The sequence below is a fragment of the Dermacentor silvarum genome, chromosome 1 (genome assembly GCF_013339745.2).
Source record: "Dermacentor silvarum isolate Dsil-2018 chromosome 1, BIME_Dsil_1.4, whole genome shotgun sequence".
NCBI lineage: Eukaryota > Metazoa > Arthropoda > Arachnida > Ixodida > Ixodidae > Dermacentor > Dermacentor silvarum.
Genome location: NC_051154.1, coordinates 258082335 through 258104948, shown reverse-complemented (window position 1 = coordinate 258104948; position 22614 = coordinate 258082335). Strand labels below are relative to the sequence as shown.

General features: G+C 47.5%; 1 pseudogene; it reads right to left on the bottom strand.

The window, feature by feature from the left end:
- LOC119439766 (polyphosphoinositide phosphatase-like) overlaps nt 1–22614 on the bottom strand; it is a 93684-nt pseudogene that overhangs the window by 45450 nt on the left and 25620 nt on the right.

Sequence of the window (22614 nt, the reverse complement as noted above, 5' to 3'; positions counted from 1 at the left end):
CTCACGCACGATGCTCTTGCAGGCTACTATCACCGGCGCCGTCCTGTCTGCCTTCCTCGAGTGGAATCCACCTGTCAACCAGTCTACGCCAAGGATTGTTCCAGCGTACCGGATGCCGCTTCTGGACGAAAGCGTCTGGCCCATCTGGCAACACGGATCCACTTCCAAGGCGATTGAAGATACCTTCGGCAGATATAAAGCACCGCCTGCCGCCTTCCAGTTTGGGCACGACATCGCACCGAGAATGGCGTACTCACGCACGATGCTCTTGCAGGCTACCATCACCGGCGCCGTCCTGTCTGCCTTCCTCGAGTGGAATCCACCTGTCAACCAGTCTACGCCAAGGATTGTTCCAGCGTACCGGATGCCGCTTCTGGACGAAAGCGTCTGGCCCATCTGGCAACACGGATCCACTTCCAAGGCGATTGAAGATACCGTCGGCAGATATAAAGCACCGCCTGCCGCCTTCCAGTTTGGGCACGACATCGCACCGAGAATGGCGTACTCACGCACGATGCTCTTGCAGGTCAGTTATTTGAACCATGCAGCTTGTGTTAAGAGTAGCAATTACTGCCTGCTGGCGGTGTCGTGCCCACCTTGCCCACCCTGTCTGACTGAATTGACGAGACAGGCGAAATACTTCTCGTCTGGCATGTCTGGCTATTTATTTGATCTTTTACTCATGATTTCGGGTGACGTAGAATCGAATACTGGTCCCATGAATAAGGTGGAAGCTGATGCGTTTGCCCAGGCCCTAAACACCATAGAGAAGCTCGAAAAAGATCTTGCCGCTTTGTCAACAGAGTTGAAAAGCAGTGTTGAAAAGCAGGCTGCTGCTTATGAAGAAATTAGGCTATTAAACACCAGACTGGAGGCATTAGAAAGTTCTACACCACTGGGTGATCGGGGAACCATGGCAAATGCTGATGCTGTAGGCATGGTGTCCAAACAAGTGACGGCTATTACGTCTCAATGTAACGACACGGAAAACAGGATGCGGCGTTCAAATCTGGTTTTCTTCGGCCTAGATGATGATCCCAAGGAGGATTGGGCAGCGTCAGAACAGCATGTAATTAAATTTTGTGCAGAAAAACTGGGCGTTACATTATCATGCGATCGATTTGAGCGTGTGCACCGACTTGGCAGGTTTGCTGCCGGAAAAACAAAGCCTGTCATCGCCAAGCTAACTTTCTTTAAAGATAAAGAGCGCATTTTGGCTTGTGGATCGAGGCTTAAGGGAACGGCGTTCTCAGTTCGAGAAGATTTTTTTCTGGCAACCCGACAGGCCAGGCAAAAGCTGCTTGCGTTTCCGAAAACACTGCATAAACCATTTAAGCTTTCAGTTGATAAACTACGAATTGGCTCCGCGACATACGTATATGATGGTATCGCTGGCTCTGTCGTCGAGCTAAAAAGATAGCCAAGCCAAAACACGTGTGCTGGTGTTCTAACAACAAAGCCAGATCACAACTTACAGTCATTATCAGTGTCATTTGCAAACACGCGAAGCCTCATGTTAAAGCTTGATGTGATTTCAAGCTATCTTGATGATGCTGACTCAGACGTTATCGCCTTCAGCGAGACTTGGCTGTCTCCCGCAGTATATGACACCGAAATCAGTGCTCTTACAAGTATCTATAATACATACAGGTATGATCGCACTTGCAGGAGGGGAGGTGGTGTGTTATTGGGCATCAAAAAAAGTATTCCATCATTCCTTGTGAACACAAACTCCGATATCGAAATTGTCTGGGTTGCCTGCAAAATATTCTCAATCAATATACTCGTCGGCTGCTGTTACCGTCCACCAGATTCAAACGGCTCTTTTAACGATCAATTGCGCATTAGCCTAGAGAAAGCATGTGAGGTTTTCCCCTCAAACATTACTTATTTATTTGGCGACTTCAACTTCCCGTCAGTTGACTGGGACAGACTTTCTTCGTCATGTAACATGTCAACTGAATTCATTAATTTGACCCTGGACTACAACCTCTCCCAAACCGTATCCCAGCCAACCCGTGGTTCAAACATACTGGACCTTATTCTTACAAGTCATCCTGAAACATTAGTACACATAGAACATGTAGATGGTTTCAGCGATCATAGTTTGCTTCAAGTCACGTTGAATATACCTTCTCCTGTTACTGATATGTCGCCGAAAATTATTCGAAATTACAATAAAGGTAATTACGCCGTAATAAATACTGAACTAGATAGCTTCATGCTCCCATCTTTTCAAAGTAGATCAGTTGAAGAAAATTGGCTGATGTTTAGGGAAAAGATGTCCAGATTAATAGATATATACATTCCTCGCATTAAGATCAGTAACTGTTCATCTAATCCATGGTTCACAAAAACCCTTAGCCGTATGAAAAATAGAAAAAAGCGGATGTATAAGCACGCTAAACGCGTAGGAACACCATCATCATGGACTGATTACAAGGCCTACCTTAAATCATACTGCTCCGCCGTACTCACAGCAAAGGATAAATACTTTTCAAATGATCTGCCACAATTACTCAAGAATAATCCAACAAAGTTTTGGAAAACATTGAGCCCAAATCAAGGAAGTACCCAAATCGTCTTGCACAATGACAACAAAGTTGCTCTTTCTGAGAGCGAGTGTTCTGCGGCTTTCAATTCCTTTTTCACGTCCGTGTTCACAGCTGAGGATAGCTCAGCGGTACCGCTTGTACCTGATTTCGATTATAATTACATGGCACCAATAGACATTACGATCGAGGGCATTGCTTCACTAATAAAAAATCTTAAAGTATCTTCATCGTGCGGGATTGATGGAATAAATTCTAAGATACTAAAAAACACTACTTCTATATCAAGCATCATCCTGTTTCACATCTTCAGGCAGTCCTTATCGTCCGGTGTCCTTCCCTCTGACTGGAAAATAGCAAAGGTAGTGCCGATCTATAAAAATGGAAGTAAAAATGCATGTGAAAATTACAGGCCCATCTCGCTTACCTGCATTTGCTGCAAATTGCTGGAACACGTCATTGCATCGCATGTTTACAAACATCTCGAGTCGAACAACTTTTTTTTCTCGAATCAACATGGTTTCAGAAAAGGCCTTTCTTGCGAGACACAATTACTCGAATTTACAACAGACATCCACCTTAACATGAATCACTTCTTACAAACAGACTGCTTATTCCTTGATTTCTCGAAAGCGTTTGATCGCGTTGCACACTGCCACCTCATTTCAAAACTTTCAGCTTTAAAATTGGACTCCTCTACATCGTCATGGCTACGTAACTTTCTATCCAATCGAGAGCAATTTACTTCTGTTAATGAAGTCGATTCCCCTAAATCTATCGTTTCTTCTGGTGTGCCGCAGGGAAGCGTTCTTGGGCCCCTGTTGTTTTTAATCTATATAAATGATCTGCCTAACAACATCACCTCTCGCATACGAATATTTGCCGATGACTGCATAATTTACCGCCCAATAACAAACATTGATGATCATATCACGCTCCAATGAGACCTAGAAATAGTGAACCAGTGGTGTAACACATGGCTCATGACACTAAACGTGTCGAAGTGTAAAATTATGTCTTTCACCCCCAAACCTGTTAATTCACAGTTTTCTTATCACATCAACAGTAATGGCATATCGCCAACCGCGAACTATAAGTATCTAGGCGTGCACCTTACATCAAACCTTTCATGGTCAGAGCACATAACTTGCGTATGTGCCAGTGCATCCAAATCATTAGGATTTTTGCGTCGAAACATGCGCAGTGCACCCTCCCCATTGCGAAAACTTGCGTATCTAACTTTCGTGCGACCGCAGCTTGAATATGCGTCTCCCATTTGGTCACCACATCAGAAATACCTTATCGAAGCATTAGAAATCATTCAGAATAGGGCAAGCCGTTTCATTGCTCGCAACTATAGTGCCCTGTCTAGTATCACGCAAATCAAAAGCAAACTATCATTACCAACGTTAAGTACCCGCCGTAATATTGCATTGCTGTCATTGTTTCATAAGGTCATTCACTCTGACGAATTATCACTACCCTGTTTGAATCATCAAGTCTATACATCGCGAAGATTGCACAACGCGCTCAGTTACGCCCGCCTATATGGTGCGACGCAATCATTTAATTCTTCTCCACTACCTCGCGCTATCCGTCTCTGGAACAGCTTACCAGACAACATTGCTTCACTTAGAGACCATGACGCTTTTTGTGTTCAGTTGAACAAACATTTTTCCACACACTGCGCTTAGTATTCTTAACGGCTCATAATATCCTTAATTTAGCTATTGCAAGGGTACTTTTCAAACTGATGGCGTCTGTCTTTTCATACCACTGTCGCACATTTTTTTTTTTTTTTGACTACAAAATGTATAATGACGCAATTGTATGGTGACTGTGTTATATTGTGTATTGTGACTGTAATTCGTATCATATTACCCCTGCACGAATAGTTTGCACGTAGTTATCTGTTAATATTCTACTGCCCTGTAATTTGTACTCTGTGAAAATCTTCATATACAATGTATTGAATTTTACTGTATGCCCCCCCTCACCCTATGCCTCTTACTGGGCCTGTGAGGTATTATCAAATAAAATAAAAATAAAAAAAAAGCAGGAGTCTCAATCAGCCGGTTTTTCGACCAGTACATCCTTTCATTTGGTTTCTGTACAATTCCCTGCAGCAACAAGAGGCTAATAGAAACACGAAGTTCTTCTCGCCTAAGTGCAGACCATTTTCGGAAGCGAGAATGTTGGCTCAGGTTACTCGAATTCAATAGCAGAGAGGCGTACCGGTTTGTCTCGACTACGATAACATCAATCAGTTCAACATCAAAGTAAGCCTTAAAAAGCTCAAGTGGTTGAGGGGGAGAGCTTACTGTGATCGTCACTCCCGGAGAACCCTTGAATTCAAACCATGGAGGTCTGGCTGGGATGCTGTCGGGGTCTATCCGGTACCATTCGCGGGCGCTGGCCATCGTATCATCGCTGCTTTCTTCCGCTTCAGAGTTGCTGTCCATAGAAACGTCATGACTATTTTCTTCACTTGAAGAATCAAACATGACAACTACATCCTCATCACTCCCGCTTTCATTATCTGAAGGAGAAAGATTTCCCACGTGAGTACGCCGCGCGGATGTGGCCATGTTTGTTTATAATGCGTGGGAAACACAAGGCACGCATTCCTCCAACTAGTGCGCAAACTCTCATTCAACAAAAGCGCCAATGACGGAACCCGTGCTGCCATCTATGTTGTAAATAGAAAATCACCATTTGTCGAGCTGGGCTCGTCAAAAGCCTCTTAGAACATTGAGGAAGGCCCATGATGACTGCAGCTCGTCATAAGCAAAAAAGTGGCGACTGCTCATGATGAGCTTAGGTCGTGGCCACAATGCTCCGCCTTCCAAATGTCACCCTGGCACACAGTTCAAATTTCATTCTGGATCTTAACATAGATGCCATGACTCCCAATTTTGGTGCCTAGCGTGTGCTAAACGTAAACCAAATGTGGTTGTCCTCAGCGAGCTGCAGTGCACTTAGCCAGTGACTCGTGGCGGCACCGCGCGGCGGTCGCGGTATCTACGCTACATTGCCGACCTCAGCTACCAACAGCAGCTGCACATAGGAATCTGCTTTATTACAAAATAAAGCGACCAGAAAAGAGTGAGGAACATGGCTTCTCTTTAAAAAAGCATTTGAGCAGTTGTTCACAGCAGCGTATGCTACCCGCAAACTGTGTTATTTCACCATGCTCAAGGCGTGGCCCGGGGCCCTTTTAATGAAATTAGACAATGCACATGGGTTCACTTATGAAATGACCATTTCTACATTTCAATTAAAACAAGTAATTCACCCTATGCTTTCCTAAGTGTCATTGTTGTTGTTGGCTTCATATAATTGTGACTTATGAAAATTGGGCCCCTGTTTCCCTTCTCGTTTATAAACAAGCATGAACAAAAGTAGTTCATTTGGGCACAGACTCAAGGGTTGCGGGGGCAGAGCAGCTTGCCAGCTGGGATAGAATTATGCAAGTAGTATAGTCCGTCGTGAGATCCCAAAGTGCAAAGTTGTGCTCGTAGGGCCGGTAGACTCCAAGGAAAAGGTTTATGGCAGTCTGCTTGTCAGCATCTGTATATAAATGTGGAACACAAATCTACAAATGAAGTTGAATGAAAATCACATACAAAAGATGGTCCTGAGGAAGTGTAACTAAAGTAACTAGTGGCATGCCTTCAGCATTAAGATTGCATGAGTCTCGGCAAACAGTCAAACAAGATTATCTGAGAAAGAACATAAATGGATGACTACACAGGGAGCATGATAGCAGGGCACGCAACTAGTAATGAGCAGACAGGAAGCTATCGCTGGAGAGTGCCGATGCAAATTAATTTGAGTCCCAGTAAAGAAACAGCAGACAAGTACGTCATTCAGTGAATAACCATGCCGTTAATACAAATATCTGTCACATTTTAAGATAAAGTACTACAGTGGAATCTCGATGATACGATCACGGCTAATACGAATTTCCGGATGATACGAATTTTTCTGAGGTCCCGGCCGAGCCCCATTACTTTGCAACGTGCTAGAGAACGGTTGTTATGAATCGATTTTCGACCCGCGTCGGTTGATACGAATAAACGCCGCCCCACTGACGGCCGCGAAAGAGAACAGCGCGCAGTCCCGCGCGTTTTCCTTTTCTCTTTTGGTGCGGAAGCGCGGACGCGACACTGGACAGCGCGGAAGTCGCGACTGCGCGAAGAGTTTGAAGCGGTGGCGCTTTTGTTGCTTTTGTGCTTTCTTTTTGTCTCTTCACTCGCTGCGGCGGCCGCGCTGCCGCGCTTCCCCACGAGCGGCCGCCGCAGCAAGCGAAGGTTCGTGCGGTCTATCGCTTCAACGGAAACTGAGTGGCGTAAGCACAGCGCATACAAAGGTCAGAGCTGTGTGGAGATCGCTTTCAAGATACGGTGCGCGCGACAACACCAACAGCCGGCACAGGCACAAAGTACAAGAACGCATTTGTTGGCAGAGTAGGAGCCGCCCCCCCCCCCCCCACTCCCCTCCCTCCCGCGCTACCTTCCCGCTTTGCTCCTTTGCTCCTTTCGCGTGGGGAGATTTCATCGTCAGTTACCCTTGCGCTTGGTTGCAAGATAGTAGTAGTAGTAGTAGAGGTTGAGGAAAAGAGAAAAGATGCATGTTTCTGCAGCCCTTATAGGGAGCACGGCTCAGCATCTGAGGGGCGGGGAGGGGGGATAGAAAGTAGGAAAAGTGGAATAAGGGAAGGGAGAGGGTAGTCGTCATCGTCTCGGGCAGGGTGCTCTCACAGTCGGTCAGCCAGCATCGAATCGGCAAGGTAACAGAGTACGACCTTGAATACCCTGCTGGAACTGCGGGCTGGGAAGAGCAGGTCCGTGCTAGAGGCTGACGGCAGGCCCATGCGGCGTAGTTGAGCCACCATGGTGGCTCGGTGTTGGTTGAGTGCGGGGCAGAAACATAGGAGGTGCTCCAGTGTTTCATCTTCCCCGCACTGTGTGCAGGCTGGCGAGTCAGTTATACCCAGGCGAAAGCTCCGGGCGGCTGTCCAGCAGCAGCCAATCCGTAGGCGTAGCAGGAGGGATCTCTCCCTCCTTGTCAGTCCCCGGTCCGGGAGCCGTGTCGGGGGATTCCGCCTCGCCACGCGTGCGTCGGGGTGACAGCTCAGCAGCAGTCACTGCAAGGTGCTCCTGGAGTAGTCTGAGGCAATGACTGCCGGGCTGATCGCTGTGTCCATGCCGTGTGCCTCTTTTGCCAAGGCATCTGCCTCTTCATTGCCCGGGATTCCCACGTGTGCAGGGATCCAGTGCAACGAGACATCGGTGCCACTGGCGCGGAGGGCGTAAAGCTTGGTTACCAAGAGGGCTGCACTAAGGCCAGCCCTCTCCGGGAGACACACGGCCTGGAGAGCTGCTCTTGAGTCGCTGGCCACCGCCACAGGTTGCAAGGTACGCATTTGGCGCCACAGCACATTGTCGCCCCCCCTCTCTCCCTCCCTTCCATACCCCCACAGCCTTTCGCGCAACGGAAGTCGCGTTTGCTCACCGCTGTGCGTTCGCTGTCCGTGAAGGCGCGCGTCCTTTCACTTGCACATACGGCGCGCAATGACGACTTTATCGCCCTTGGACTCGTGCTCCACGTCTCATGCTCCTCCTCCGCATCGCATTCGTTTATCTCCTCTCCCATCGATGGGCGCACCTCGTGCTCGCTACCGCCCTTATCGGCGAGATTTTCCCGCGGAAGCCACAATTTCGTCTCACGCGGCTGCACTGTAAGCAGTATGCGTATACATGGAGTTCTATGGGAGGGTAAACGGGAGTCGGAAAAGGCCGCGTTGTAGCCAGTTCTGCACTATGAACGGTTACGTTATAAGTGGTCTATACTGTAAATGCTTTTTACGTACATGTGCCTGAGTGAGTTCACCTCTCGACTCTTTAATTTAGGTAGTTTTAATTGTGTTTCGATGATACGAATTTCGGCTAATACGAATTTTTTTCGTGACCCCGTGAGATTCGTATCATTGAGATTCCACTGTATTACAAGCAAAAGCTTATGAACCATGGGAGCTGCGAAAAATAAATATATACAGTAAAACCTCGATAATTCGAAGGCTGCCGGACCATGAAAATTCTTTAAATTAAGCGGATTTTCGAATGAACCGAAATGAAGAAAAAAAGAAAACAAGCAAGAATTAGCCGCAAAAAGAAATCACCTTTATTTTCCATGTGTCCGAGAATGATTATTTGAAGTAATCCCTGATGCGGCATTGCTTGGCGCAGTAGTTCGCTGTCCCAAGTGCCATGTTGCCCAGCAGGCTCACAACACGCAGCACATAAATATCACCACCACTGCACTCAACAAAGCTGTGGATGATGTTCACAGAATCGATAACCGCCACTAAAGTGGGTGCACAGGAGCGTGACACCAAAAATTCGGACTGGATGGATTTTCCGGCTTTCATAAATGCACCGTCAAGGTTCCCAGTAAGCTAATGCATTTTCGCGACCGATTTTACGGACGAATTGAGTCCCCAAATTTTGATATTCCGGACTAAAACACTCGATCCGAGCCATGGTACTCGATCTTGGACCCAGCATGTTAGATTTCCCGCTGGCTTGGCTTCCAGTGGCCCGTTCTATAGCCTCCAAGATAGAGAGGTGCACGCTATCAATAGAGAGAGCGTGCGCCATAGAGTTTCTCACTATATTACCAAGAGGGAAATCTGGCGCTGCTGCGCTGTGGTATTCTTGGGAATGCTGGTATATTGTGATTTCGGATTGGCATCATTCTTGGAGAGCCAGAATGCCTTGATGACGCGCGTGGCTAGCACTGTTCTGTCTGTTACAATGATTAATTTCCTGCTGAAGCAGCACGTAAAAAGCTGTTTTAGCTTTATTATTACACAAAAACATGTTTTGTGTAATTTTGAGGACGTCTTATTGGATGTACAATTATATTAAACGTTAGAAGTATCAGCTGGCCGCTAAAGTTGGCGGACAGACGACAATATTCTCGCTCGCTTTGGAACAACTTGTCGTCTGTTCTTGCTTTTCTTCGGTTAATTCTGCATTGTAGCTGAGTTAACTTTATTAGAGATGTAATACAGTCGAACACGGATATATCGAACACGGATATATCGAATTATTTTCTGTATCAACTCGTAAATTATCCCCTTGAAAATTCTGTGTAAAAGTATACAAATTCATACGTTTATATCAAACGGTATTTTTACCCGCCATTGGATATATAGAACGCCGCGCGAGCTCGGCACTCGCTGAACCCGCGAGCTCCGCGCCTTCGCGGCACCGCGCCTCCGCCAAAACCTGAAACGCTCGGAAAATGTGAGAGCGAGAGGGAGGGAGGCTCGGACTGTACTCCCGCTGCGCACGTTCTCCGACTTGCGGAACAGCTTTTTTTTTTTTCTTCTTTTCTCTCTCCCTCTGTCTCTCATTCTACCCCCGCGTAACCATAGTGATCGGCTTGGAAAAGGTAAGAGTGCAGGAACGAAGGCGCCGGCAGCCTTTTCCTTTTGCCTTTTTTTTTTCTTGTTCTTGCTTTTTCGCGAGTTTTGCTCAGCCAACCACAGCTCGCACCTTTCGTACATCGCTGTTGCCCTCGGAGGTGGCCATTGCGAGCGCTTTGTTGGCGGAGCACTTTGTTGGCGACGGCAACAACGAGTGCATGGACGACACGTTTCGCGAGTTGTCGTCCCTTTTCGCAGCTGCTGTTCCAGCAAAAGTGTATGCTGACTATTTTGTGATGATGATGATGATATTTGGTGTTTTGTGGCGCAAGGGCCAAATGTGGCCAAAGAGCGCCAAGACAATGAATGGTATGTTTGCGATGATCGGTGAGTTCCGATGATAGGATGCTATGTGGCTGTAAAGGGGCCTAAGAACAAATCGCGGTATATAAGCGTTAAACATACATCGAATAGGATTATGGTAGTGACGTGTGGAGTGATCTGTGGGTCGTGAATGTATGAGAAGTGGTCATGGTGTTAAAATTAAGGATATAAAAGTAGCACGATGCCTACCGAAGGCCTTTGTGGACAAAGACCATGAGGCATGTGCTTTATTTAATAAGATACTGCAGCACCGGCCTCTGCAGAGAGGCCGTGCTACACGTCACCTGGATAGATAACACGAAAATTATATATGCCCTTTAAAAACGCGAGAAGTGATTGATATTTAAAAAGAGGTTCATTGCCCAAAAACATAGAAGGATGTAATGGGAGATTTAGCCGTGATGGTAATGGAAAATGTTTTTTCCTCTGAGGCTCCAACTCAGGGCACTGTAAGAGGACATGAAGTACACTGAGTGGCTCGCCACATTCGTCACAGACAGGCGGATCGCCACCGGACAATAAGTATGCGTGTGTACTGTATGTGTGTCCTATCCTGAGTCTGCAAAGTGTAACCTGTGTGTAGCGTGTTTTCGATTCTGACGGCCAATGAGCGAGATGAGGCTTGATAGTATGTAGTTTGTTGTTCGTTTCTCTGTCCCACAGACGTTGCCAGTAGGCTCTGACCTTTTTCTTGATAAATGGCTTTAGGTCCATTTCAGGGACGGCTATGGGCGAAGTGGCAGCGTCTGTATGAGCAGATGTGGCTAGCTTGTCGGCCAACTCATTCCCTTCGATCTCGCGGTGCCCTGGCACCCAGCACAGCACAATTTGTTGCTTAGATGCATACGCGGTGCAAAGTATGGAATAAAGAGCTATAATGACGGGGTTTCTGTGCCTACTGAGAGTTTTTAAACATTTCAACACGCTCAAGGAGTCAGTGTAAATGACTGCCTTGCGTATGTCTAGCTGTTTGATGTGTTTAACCGCCGCCAGGATGGCGTAGGCCTCCGCTGTAAAGATGGTTGTGTTTGGGTGTAGAACTCCGGCAGCCCAAAAGGATGGACCGACCGCCGCGTAAGACACGCCAGTGTGTGACTTTGAGGCGTCAGTAAAATATTCCGGACAAGAGTATTTGTGCTGCAATTCGAGGAAGTGCATACGGATATGTGCGACCGGCGCATACTTTGTAACATCAACGAAGGACAGATCACAGTCAATCAGCTGCCACTGCCATGGCGGCAGCTGTACAGGAGAGGACATGACATCGTGTTCGTGGAGCGACACATCCATCTCTTCAGCAAGACTTCTTACTCGCAGTGCGTAGGGCTTTCTTACGCTAGGGCGGTTCTGAAAGGTTTGGGCACTGGACAGGTCATTTATAGTTGTGTAGGTAAGGTGAGTTTTGCTTGAGTTTACTTTCAGGAAATACATAAAGGACAAGTACGTTCTCTGCAGATGGAGTGACCATTCATTTGATTCTGCATATAGGCTTTCTACGGGGCTTGTTCTGAATGCACCCGTAGAGAGGCGGATGCCCAGATGGTGGACAGGGTCCAACATCTTCAAGGAGCTCGGAGTCGCGGAGTGGTATATAATGGAACCGTAGTCTATACGTGATCGAATCAGGCTCTTATAGAGATTCAGTAGACATTTTGTGTCACTACCCCACGTAGTGCGAGACAACACTTTCAAGATGCTCATTGTCTTCATGCACTTGTTTCTTAGATACTTTAGATGTGGGATAAATGTTAACTTCGCGTCCAGAATTATGCCTAGAAATTTGTGTTCAGTTTTTACAGGTAGACCCTCACCTTGCATCTCGATGTTGGGATCAGGGTGCAGACCTCTCTTTCTGGAGAAGAGGACGCATGTGGACTTTTGTGGGTTAAGCCTAAATCCATTCTCGTCTGCCCACTTACATAGTTTGTTCAAACCAAGCTGAACCTGCCGCTCACAGATTGCAAGGTTACATGAGGTGAACCCTATCTGCACATCGTCGACATATACTGAATAAAATAGGTTGCGTGGGATGTACAGACGCAGAGAGTTCATTTTTATGATAAAGAGAGTGCAACTAAGCACACCGCCCTGTGGTACTCCAGTTTCCTGCACATATGGTCTTGATAGGGCATTACCCACACGAACACGGAATCTGCGGTTGGACAGATAACTTTCAATGATATTCAGCATATTGCCACGTATTCCAAAGTGTGCGAGGTCTCTCAGTATTCCGAACCGCCACGTGGTGTCGTATGCCTTTTCCATATCGAGGAAAACAGACAGGAAGAATTGCTTGTGGACAAAGGCTTCACGAATCTGAGCCTCTATGCGTATCAGATGGTCAGTGGTGGATCGGCCATCGCGAAACCCACACTGGTATGGGTCAAGCAGCTTGCTTGATTCTAGGAAATGTATTAGACGCCGGTTTATCATCTTCTCGAAGACTTTGCAGATGCAGCTTGTTAGAGCTATGGGCCGATAGCTGGATACGGACGATGGATCCTTGCCCTGCTTTAGGATAGGGATCACTATGGCCTCTTTCCAGGCAGAGGGGATCTCGCCGGAGGTCCAAATAAAGTTATACAGACAGAGAAGCGTTTTCTTCGTTTCAGAGGGCAGGTTTTTTTAACATTTCGTATAGTATGCGGTCAGAGCCTGGGGCAGATCGGTTGCAACAGGTGAGTGATGCATACAGCTCTGCTAGAGAGAAAGGTAAGTTATATGGCTCGTTCCCGGTGCTCTTTCGGTCTAGGTTTTTCTTTTCTATTGCTGCTTTGTATTTTGTAAATGCTGGAGAATAATGTGATGAACTGGACACATGTTCAAAATGAGCACCCAGATGATTTGCTTGGTCCTCCAGGCTGTCTCCCTGCGTGTGTATCAAGGGAGGCGGATGTGTTTGTCGTCCTCTTACTCTATTGACCCTGTTCCAAACCTTGGCCTCATCCGTGTACGAATTGATGCTTGATAAGAATTTTTGCCAGCTGTCTCTCCTGGCTTGTCTGCGCGTTCTCCTACCTTGGGACTTAATTTGCTTGAAATTGACAAGGTTTTCAGCAGTAGGAGAATCGTGAAGCTGCCTCCATGCTTTGTTCTGCTGCCTACGCGCGTTCCGACATTGTTCATTCCACCACGGAACACGAGGTTTACGAGAAAGTCCACTTGTTTGGGGAATACACTTAGATGCTGCATCAATTATGAAGTTGGTAAAATACTCGACGGCACCGTCAACTCCGAGCACAGATATGTCAGCCCACGAGATCGTACTGGTAAGTGTCTGGAATTTCTCCCAGTTCCCTGCATCGACCTTCCACTGGGGGGCATGTGGTGGAGATTCGTATTGTCTTTGTGCTCGCAGCAGTATAGGGAAATGGTCGCTCCCATAAGGGTTTTTTATAACTTCCCATTCGAGTTCAGGTAATATGGATGGAGAAGCTATGCTGAGATCTATGGAGGAAAAGGTTCTGTTTGCGAGACAATAATATGTAGGTTCTTTTTTGTTTAGCAGACACGCACCGGATGAGAAAAGAAAGTCTTCAATTAAACGGCCTCGCGCATCGATGCGAGAGTCGCCCCACAGGCCGCTGTGTGCATTGAGATCCCCAAGAACAAGGTAGGGTTCGGGGAGCTCATCAATGAAAGACTGAAATTCTTGTTTGTGCAGCTGGTAGTTTGGAGGTATATAGAGCGAGCAAATGGTTACCAGTTTATTTGAAAGGACAGCACGAACAGCCACGGCCTCCAGTGCGGTTTGCAGTGGAAAATGCTGACAGGCTACAGTTCTATCGAGTATTATGGCCACACCTCCAGATGATGCGGCAGCATCCTCGCGATCCCTTCGGAAATATTATACTGACGGAGAAAGCTGCTGTTTCTAGAGTTAAGGTGAGTTTCCTGGACACACAGCACTTTTGGATTAAATTTGTGTAAAAGTTCTTGAATGTCGTCTAGGTTGTGCAGTAGTCCCCTTATATTCCACTGAATTATTGTGTTCATGTTGGAAGGAAATGTGCTGTGTGTCTTGGTCGAGTACTTGGACTTATCCTACAGAGCCTTTTCAGGCCCTGTAATTGGAGTTTTCCCCTTTTTGGGGTGCTCGAGAGAGCCTCGTCGCACCCTAGGCGCTCCATGCGCCATCTCGCATGTGGTAGTGTCCATTGCCTCATCCGGGGCTTTAGACACTCGCTCCAACGAGCGATGTGTACGTACAGGCTTCGTCTTTGAGGACAAAGCCTTTGCCCCCACCAGTGCGGAGGTTGATGGACCCTCCTTTGCCTCTGTGCGGCCCTGGCTGCTGCCAAGGTTTGTAGAGGCCACTGGTGTGGCCGAGTCGAGGGAGGGTAGGGCAGCCTTGGCTGCTCCTACCGTAGGGGCGGTTGCCCCAGCCGACGGCTCGCTATGTGCAGGCCGGGCTGGTGGCGGAAGCCGATGCGACCGTGCCCCCTGACGTGCCGCATCAGCGTATGTAGTGTTGTGAAAAGGCGAGCACCTTTTGCGTGCTTCCCTGAACGAGATGTTCTCACGGACCTTTATAGTTATTATTTCTTTTTCTCTTTTCCAGCCTGGACAAGAGCGAGAATACGCCGGATGTTCGCCGTCACAATTTACACAGTGAGGCGTGGCCTCACAGCTATCTGAGGCATGGCCTTGCACTCCGCACTTGGCGCAGGTGAGTCGACCACGGCAACTCTGCGAAACGTGTCCGAACCTTTGGCACTGGTAGCATCGTCTCGGATTTGGGATGTAAGGTCGCACGTTCAGTTTGATGTAGCCTGTTAGGATCGTCTGGGGCAGAATGCTTGATGAAAATGTCAGAATTAGATGGTGTGTTGGTATTTCTTTATTGTCCCGCCTGATTTTTATGCGTTGCACATTGATGACATTTTGGTCGCTCCAGCCTTCTAGAAGCTCGGTTTCAGTCAATTCTAGGAGGTCTACGTCAGATACTACTCCGCGTGAGGTATTCATGGTTCGATGTGGCGTAACAGTTACCGGGTGCTGTCCGAGTGATTGAAGACTGGTGAGCTTTTGGTATTGTTGGTGATCCTTAACCTCCAACAGAAGGTCACCGCTGGTCATTCTGGTGATCTTGTAGCCAGGTCCAAGGTTTTCGGTCAGAGATTTTGCGACAACAAATGGTGAAATTATTCGAGCTGATTTTTCGGTTTTCTCACTGTGGATCACATGGAATCGCGGGAAAGTTTCAATTGGCTTTGTAAACATATACAAGGATTCATCGGTGCGCCCCCTCTTCTGAGGCTGGCGATCAAGACGGGGAAATGTAGGGGTTCCCATGTAATTTGTTTTGTGTTCGGCAGCAATGGCGGCCACCCACCATGGAGCCCAACTTGGGGACGCTGCAGTTCTTAATGTTTAAGACAGCATACGCCAGCCGTACATCGCTACTATAACCGAATGTATTATGCCCAAGGGAGGACAGGTACACAAGGTTAACCCAAGCCGCCTATGAAAAACGTGGAAGTAAGAGAAGAGAAGAGAAGACAGGACAGTAAAGAAAGGAGATAGGAAAGAAAAAGGTCAGAGAGGGGGATAGGAAAAGGCGACCAGCCGATTTCCCCTGGGTGGGTCAGCCCAGGGGTGCCGTCTATGTGAAGCAGAGGCCGAAGAGGTGTGTTGCCTCCGCCGAGGGGCCATAAAGGTCCGAACACCCGGCATCGGCTCAACCCCCAGGATCCTCTTTTCCCCGGACACGGCTAAGCCGCGCACGGCTACACGCGGGAGGGGCCAACCCCCATGTGCTCGGGTCCGTGGTGTCGCAACACACCAAACGCCTGCTGACGCAGACGCCCCTGCGGGGGACTATTTTGTGAACGTTGACAGCAATATTCAGGCTGTTGCGAGCCTTGCTGACGAGGACATTGTAGCTGCAGTCGCACGGACCCAGGCTGACAGCTGGAGTGGTAACGAAGATCGTCCGGACGAGGGGGCGGCTGCACGCTCGTACTCCGCCGCTGAAGTGGCGGCAGCATTCAGCTTGATTCGCTGTTGTTGCAGCGACATGGAAGGGATGGGGCTGTTGCACCTGAACAGCCTTGATAAGATTGAGATCAGCGTCTTTAATTTCATTTCCAAGGCAAAGAAGCAGGCCAACATAAGCACTTTTTTTTTCACACAAATAAAGCATTATGTTGCGTCGTGTGTGCGGAATTGGTTGTCATTCTTGAATGCACCGATTGGTAGGTCATCGTCCGCCACAGGTAAGGTCTGAGGGCCTGTATTTTTTATATCAAATTTTTAATATATCGAATAATTTTGCGATCCCCTTCGAGTTTGATATATCCGTGTTTGACTGTATAGGTGAATGAAAGCCTCTTATGTAGATTTTCTTTTTAAGAACGCATTATTTATGTAGGCATATCTATGTTTTAGACGAAGCCTCGTACAACACCAGCCTCGCAGACACATATCCCGTCATTCCCATGACGACACAGCGCCCTTTAAGAAACTCACATAGACGGTGGCGCCAGATTACTCTCTAAGTGTTATAGTGAGAAACTCTATGACGTGCACCATCCTCCAGTCTTGGAGGCCATGCCCACTCTTCCTTGGCTGACAAAACGCTCCAGGGGATGGCACTTTTTCTTTTTTCTTTCGGTCAGCACTATCTTCATAATAACTTAATACGGGATCTCTTTTTTTTTTCTAAGATTTTGGTTGCTATTTTGCACGTAGTGTGTCCGCAAAGCACGCGTGTCTCGGAGACGTCACATCTTTGTGGGTGTTCGTGCAGCTTCGCATTTGTGTGATCAGTGCCCCCTCCTGTGCCTTCGCTAGAACCAAGTGGTGCGAAGCTCGCTTCTTTAATCTCCATGGCAAACTTTGTGGGCAGAGATCGCCAACACGGTGATGCGCTTGTCAACTGTATATGGAGACGGCGTCACTCTCGCGCAAATCCAAGCAAGTCTGATTGCCTCCAAGCGTAGTATGAGGCACGGCATTATTAGAGATCTTTTTAAGCAGCTCTAAGCCTAATACAGTTAAACCTGCCTATAACGAACCTCCATATAACGAAGTTTTTCTATTCCCCGCCGTTACTCCATAGAAGCACGTGTATTTGAGACCTCTACATAACGAAGTGGCAGCGGGAGACCCCCTCGAAATAACGAATTTTCCCTGCCGACAACCTAGAGATTTCGCCCCAAATTTTATCATTTTTGCGCGAGCAGCAACCAGAAGCACCTTCTCCGCCGCGACGGAGTGCGAAGCGGCGGCGGCGTGCTTGGCGCACTCGAATTCACAGCGACTGCGAGGTGAGAGCGAGCACACGTGTGCGTGCTTGCGAGCGTGCGCGAGGCGGGCCTGCATCCCTCGACCCGGCGATCTTGCCGCCGCGGGCGTGACCTTTCCCCCTCCCTTCATCCGCCGCTGATCCTGCCGCTTGCTGCAGCTGGCCTAGCCTGCCAAGCCGGCACTCTCTTTTTCCTGTTGATGTTGCCAAAGGAAAAAAAAAAAGTTTTTTTTTTTTTTCAATGCACTGGCAGCGCCACTCTTAGGTTACTGAGCAAGTCTCTGCGCTTCACTTCACTAACCTGACACTAGGTGACACTATACGACGCTACGACGCCATCGTGTCGCTCGCTCTTCGTTTCCGACGCCTCACGCTTGTGTGAAATGACACGCGTCCACGCATCCAGCAACTGGTGTGACATTCCAAGGATGAGTGCTCCAACGAAGAAACACAAAATTGACCTTGTCTGCAGTTCACTTTGAAGATAAGCAGGTGCACACTTTTTCCACATCGCAGATCGCTTTCAAGATACGGCGGCCGCCGCTGAAGTAAACGCCTCCCTTTCTCACCTCCCCCGCCGTGCCTAGTGCGGAAGCACGCTTCCGCCCCCTTCCCCTTCTCCCTCGCGCGTGCAAGATTGAGTCAGCTGACCCCCGCAAGCTTTCACTCGCACACACAGCATACGATGCGCGGCGACGATGTTGCCGTATTTTGACTTTACACGGAACTACACGTAACCTCAAAGCGACGGCCACGGTGACAGCACAAATGCGCTTCGCAATAAAATGTGCTTCTGCGCGGTTACTAATTCGACGGCAACAGCGTAATCGCACCCCCTACCGGCAGCTTCTCCGCGTTACTGAGAACTTATCTCGAAGGCCATGCTTTTGTGCACGGCAATCGGCAACAGCTGTACGAGCAGGAAATTCGTCATGGTGGCCATTTTGTACGTTCGTCCGGGTGTCGCAACTCGAGAATCGAACGTCTGCGCACATGAGATTTTGCAGATTTTGTGCCTGTGCGTGTAGAACAAAAAAAAAATAGTACGCACTAACCGTTTGGTGGGCAATGAGCGACTATGGCTTAAGCGGTCAGCCAATACATGGGGTTCAATGGGGGCTGGGTGGGAGAATCCTCGCGACTACGTTTAAACCGCAATTACGCATTAAGCGGGTACGTATTAACGAGGTTTGACTGTACTATCCTTACTTCGTATAGCTGTCTGCTAATTTGCTGTCGCAAACGATGCTTCGCCTTTCGGGCAAAACTGGGACTTTTTTGTTCATCGCAACTTTAGTGTGTTGGGAGTAAATCTTGAGCGATAGTACATACGGTAAGCGTTTCTTTTTCTAATTTTCGTGCCGAACCTGCATATAACGAAATCCTCTTTATAACGAAGTTTTTCGGGAACTTGTCAATTTCGTTATATCCAGGTTTAACTGTAAATTTGATTTTCTTGGCTGAACACGATTTTCGGGCTATTTTTCAGTCCCTGCGAGGTCCAGAAAAACGGTCGGTGACTGTATGTAACGCCCTAACCTAAGAGTCGCACGTTGCTGCCGGCTGGAAACTATGAATTATCCAGATAGAGCCGCACGGGCTATTCAGATTATCTGGTAGAACTTGCACTGAAAATGACAGGACCGCTCAAACTCTTCGAATTAACCGAAATTTCAAATTAACCGAGTTCGAATTATCGAGGTTTTACTGTACTTACACTCATTGCATACAACTTGCAACTGGTACATTATGTATTGAGTACAGTATGCATGTCAGTACAGTTGGTATAGTCAACAATTTTTAAGCACAGATGTCTGCATTTATAAGCAACTGTTTTTTGTTAAAATTTAATAAATGGCCAAGTTGTATTGGCTTTATTTCCAGTTAGAATAAGCCAAACCCAATACCATTAAAAAATTAAAAATTATGGGGTTTTACGTGGTAAAACCACAACCTGATTATAAGGCACGCCGTAGTGGGGGACTCCGGAAAATTTGGACCCCCTGGGGTTTTTTAACGTGCACCTAAATATAAGTACGAGGGGTGTTCATAAAGTTCGTATTATCAGTGCAACAGATTTAGAAAACGCGTGCACAATATGCATCAAAATGAGTGTGCGTCTGTCTAGTTTTAGTGTAATATAAAGCTAATGTTCTATATAATGCCGCGCAACACTGCTAGAGAGCCAAAACAAAAATGGCAGCACCCATCGGGAAAGTTGAAGCACATGCAGTGATCCGCTTTCTGTATTTGAAGGGACAAGATGCCAAGACAATTCACGCTGAGCTGGTGGCGGTGTACGATGGCAATTCCCCAGCCTATGACACTGTTGTAAAGTGGCGCAGACAATTTCAGTACGGTCAGACAAGCCTGGACGACGCAGAACAAAGTGGCCGCCTCTTGCTCGATGGGGAACCACAAATTGCTGCGCAAGTGGAGGCTGTCGTACTCTCTGACCGGCGGATAACTGTTGAAGAATTAGTAGGACAGGTTAACGTGAGTACAGGCTCTGTGCACAACATACTTCACAACAACCTGCATATGACGAAAGCTGACGCGCGCTAGGTTCTGTGTTTGCTGACGCCAGTGCAAGAAGACATGCGGAAGGAAGCAGCCGCAAAAATGGTGAAGCTTTGCTAGAGCAACCCTGATGACATTTTTGAACGCCTGATAACAATGAATGAGTGTTAGGTTCACAATTCTGACCCTGAAACTAAACTTCAAAGCAAAGAATGGAAGCACGGAAACTCACCCGCGCCAGAAAAGGCGAAGGTGGTGCCGTCATCAGGCAAGGTCAAGCTGAGCGTCTTCTGGGACTGCCGTGGTGCTCTTTTCACAGATTATGCCAGTAAAAGCCAAACTATTACAGCAATGTACTATTGCGAGCTTCTCACCAAAGTGCGAGGTGCTATCAAGGAGAAGCATAGAGGTAAGCGCACAAAAAGCGTCCGTCTGCTTCATGACAATGCACCCGCCCACTCAGCACATGTGACGGCAACGCATTCAGCCTCCTTAAGCTACAAAACTTTGCCTCACCTGCCATATTCATCTGGCCTCGCACCAAGTGACTCTTCCTCTTCCCTCGCATGATGAGCACATTGTGCGGGAAACATTTTCGGGACAATGAAGAAGTCATCGCTCGAGACGAGCTCTTCCTGAACTCTCAAAATCAACAGTTCTACAGAACTGAACTGCGGCAGCTTATGCATCGTTGGCAGAAGCGCGTGACTTTGGGGGTAGATTATGTAGAAAAGGAATAAACTTCCAATAAAATTTTGTTTCTTTGTCACTCCTTTTTCATGCCAATAATACAAACTTTATGAACGCCCCTCGTACATGGGTGTTTTTGCATTTCGCCCCCATTGAAATGCTGTTAAAAGGAACACATGAGTACAAATTATATGCAAATGTTCTCCTCTGGCAAGTGGGAATTGCCCGACTTTGCTGCAGATGAATTGTGGTGAGGGCACTGTCACCTTTCTGCACACCTGTGCTGTGCACTGACATAGCTTCAGCTGGAATTTGTAGCTAGATCAACAACAAAGTGGCCGCAAATTAGTGTGTTCCCTTTGACAGCGTGTGTTCCCTTTGACAGTGAACTGCACTGTGCATTACTGTGTGCACAATGAGGTGTTCTAACCTGAGAATGCATTATTGAGGTACCGGGAGAGGGCCTGCATTATGTCCCTCGAGTGTGAAGATAGGGGAGAAATCTTCCGGCATGTCTTGACTCTGTGGACCAGCTGAGAACCACCATATTGCAAGAACAGGGTGTCACCATGGTCCCCATAGAGAACCTCCAACATGCTGCAAAACGGAGATAAACATCAATGCTTGTATTTTGATGGTTCATTGCTGACCAAACCCATTTTACAGCCGTGAGCTAGCGAAACTTGGCTGGGACTCAGAATTTATGCTGAAGTCATATCAGTTCAGCTCAGATAGTTCAATTCGAATTCAACATGAAATTTATGCCGTACGAACACTGTTGGTGTTAAAGAACAGGTCAGGCTTTGGCAGGACACCAAGAGCATTCTCTTGGTGTCCAAGAGCACAAAATATAACAGATCATTACGCAAAGGAACATGCATGCTTGGTAACACATATGGTAACATACATTCAAACAATGCGCTGTATTCTTCCTCATCAGAAAATATTAGTCAAACCTCGATATATCGAACACGGATATATCGAATTATTGCGTACATCGAACACTTTCTATATCACCAGGAAAATCGCATGCATTTTTTATTTTTTATTCCGAACGGGGTCGCACATAAAATGGATATATCGAACTCCGCCACCCCTGACCCTGTGCACTCTGTTGACAGGTAGCGAGCTTTCCTGCAACACCCACGAAGATAGCGGTGGCGCAATGGGCGTTCCCGACTGCTGATCACTATAATTGCACACATCGATCGCGCCAAGAGCGCCATTTGAACGTAGTGGCGTACGCACACGGCGGTTTGACTAATTTGACGTCAATGACGCGTTGCATTTGCCGCACTGACTCTTCGGTGCCACGACAGCACCAGGCACGGCCGGACTCGACTCTGCCCTCCACGCTCCCTTACGGCCTTTGCAATGATGGATGCTGTCGCCTTCTGCTGCAACTCTGTGGTGGCGCTGTTAGCTCACCGCTGCCGCCTCTGCAAAGCGCGTTCACAGATGCGCTCCGGCAGGCAGAATACGAGCAACATCTGTGTAACTCCGGCTGTCGGACGCAAGTTATCTCGAATTTTAAAGCCTTATCTTTATTTTCAGTGTCGGTAGTCAACACCATAGCCTCATACGATGTGGATGAAACGGCTTACAGCCTCTGCTTGAAGCCGCAAGCCTGTAGCAGACGACACTGCAAAGATTAAAGGGGAAGGTTAAGCCAATGCCCACAATTATTGAATGCACATGTCGTTACTTAGGGAAAATGATTATCTAAGTACATGCACTTGAATTTATAAGAAAGGTACAAGATACTGCGAGGCTACAACAAAGAT